The sequence below is a fragment of the Musa acuminata genome, unplaced genomic scaffold (assembly GCF_036884655.1).
Source record: "Musa acuminata AAA Group cultivar baxijiao unplaced genomic scaffold, Cavendish_Baxijiao_AAA HiC_scaffold_96, whole genome shotgun sequence".
Classification (NCBI taxonomy): domain Eukaryota; kingdom Viridiplantae; phylum Streptophyta; class Magnoliopsida; order Zingiberales; family Musaceae; genus Musa; species Musa acuminata.
The window spans coordinates 102,501-105,000 of record NW_027020375.1 but is presented as its reverse complement, the minus strand read 5'-3'; positions in this window follow the sequence as shown (position 1 = coordinate 105,000).

The window sequence follows — 2,500 nt, the reverse complement described above, 5'->3', positions numbered from 1 at the left end:
AAACGGCCCAAAAACGGGCCAAAACTGGCCATTTTTGGCTGCGCGAGCGAGCGGCGAGCGGCGGACAGCGAGCGAAGCGAGAGGCAGCACCGTCCCTGCTATACGAAAGCCCCATCCAGCCCTGTGCCACCCGGGGGGTTCCAGGGTGCTGAGATGGCTGACGTTTTGCTCCGCTCTCGACGGTCACCGCGCAACGCAAGAACAGGCCAAAAACTGGCCAAAACGGCCCAAAAACGGGCCAAAACTGGCCATTTTTGGCTGCGCGAGCGAGCGGCGAGCGGCGGACAGCGAGCGAAGCGAGAGGCAGCACCGTCCCTGCTATACGAAAGCCCCATCCAGCCCTGTGCCACCCGGGGGGTTCCAGGGTGCTGAGATGGCTGACGTTTTGCTCCGCTCTCGACGGTCACCGCGCAACGCAAGAACAGGCCAAAAACTGGCCAAAACGGCCCAAAAACGGGCCAAAACTGGCCATTTTTGGCTGCGCGAGCGAGCGGCGAGCGGCGGACAGCGAGCGAAGCGAGAGGCAGCACCGTCCCTGCTATACGAAAGCCCCATCCAGCCCTGTGCCACCCGGGGGGTTCCAGGGTGCTGAGATGGCTGACATTTTGCTCCGCTCACGACGGTCGCCGCGGCACACAAGAACAGCCCAAAAACAGGCCAAAACAGCCCAAAAACGGGCCAAAACTGGCCATTTTTGGCTGCGCGAGCGAGCAGCGAGCGGCGGACAGCGAGCGAAGCGAGAGGCAGCACCGTCCCTGCTATACGAAAGCCCCATCCAGCCCTGTGCCACCCGGGGGGTTCCAGGGTGCTGAGATGGCTGACGTTTTGCTCCGCTCACGACGGTCGCCGCGGCACGCAAGAACAGGCCAAAAACTGGCCAAAACAGCCCAAAAACGGGCCAAAACTGGCCATTTTTTGCTGCGCGAGCGAGCGGAGAGCGGCGAACAGCGAGCGAAGCGCGAGGCAGCACCGTCCCTGCTATACGAAAGCCCCATCCAGCCCTGTGCCACCCGGGGGGTTCCAGGGTGCTGAGATGGCTGACATTTTGCTCCGCTCACGACGGTCACCGCGCCACACAAGAACAGCCCAAAAACAGGCCAAAACAGCCCAAAAACGGGCCAAAACTGGCCATTTTTGGCTGCGCGAGCGAGTGGCGAGCGGCGAACAGCGAGCGAAGCGAGAGGCAGCACCGTCCCTGCTATACGAAAGCCCCATCCAGCCCTGTGCCACCCGGGGGGTTCCAGGGTGCTGAGATGGCTGACGTTTTGCTCCGCTCACGACGGTCACCGCACCACGCAAGAACAGGCCAAAAACTGGCCAAAACAGCCCAAAAACGGGCCAAAACTGGCCATTTTTGGCTGCGCGAGCGAGCGGCGAGCGGCGAACAGCGAGCGAAGCGAGAGGCAGCACCGTCCCTGCTATACGAAAGCCCCATCCAGCCCTGTGCCACCCGGGGGGTTCCAGGGTGCTGAGATGGCTGACGTTTTGCTCCGCTCTCGACGGTCACCGCGCAATGCAAGAACAGGCCAAAAACTGGCCAAAACGGCCCAAAAACGGGCCAAAACTGGCCATTTTTGGCTGCGCGAGCGGCGAGCGGCGGACAGCGAGCGAAGCGAGAGGCAGCACCGTCCCTGCTATACGAAAGCCCCATCCAGCCCTGTGCCACCCGGGGGGTTCCAGGGTGCTGAGATGGCTGACGTTTTGCTCCGCTCTCGACGGTCACCGCGCAATGCAAGAACAGGCCAAAAACTGGCCAAAACGGCCCAAAAACGGGCCAAAACTGGCCATTTTTGGCTGCGCGAGCGAGCGGCGAGCGGCGGACAGCGAGCGAAGCGAGAGGCAGCACCGTCCCTGCTATACGAAAGCCCCATCCAGCCCTGTGCCACCCGGGGGGTTCCAGGGTGCTGAGATGGCTGACGTTTTGCTCCGCTCTCGACGGTCACCGCGCAATGCAAGAACAGGCCAAAAACTGGCCAAAACGGCCCAAAAACGGGCCAAAACTGGCCATTTTTGGCTGCACGAGCGAGCGGCGAGCGGCGGACAGCGAGCGAAGCGAGAGGCAGCACCGTCCCTGCTATACGAAAGCCCCATCCAGCCCTGTGCCACCCGGGGGGTTCCAGGGTGCTGAGATGGCTGACGTTTTGCTCCGCTCTCGACGGTCACCGCGCAATGCAAGAACAGGCCAAAAACTGGCCAAAACGGCCCAAAAACGGGCCAAAACTGGCCATTTTTGGCTGCACGAGCGAGCGGCGAGCGGCGGACAGCGAGCGAAGCGAGAGGCAGCACCGTCCCTGCTATACGAAAGCCCCATCCAGCCCTGTGCCACCCGGGGGGTTCCAGGGTGCTGAGATGGCTGACGTTTTGCTCCGCTCTCGACGGTCACCGCGCAATGCAAGAACAGGCCAAAAACTGGCCAAAACGGCCCAAAAACGGGCCAAAACTGGCCATTTTTGGCTGCACGAGCGAGCGGCGAGCGGCGGACAGCGAGCGAAGCGAGAGG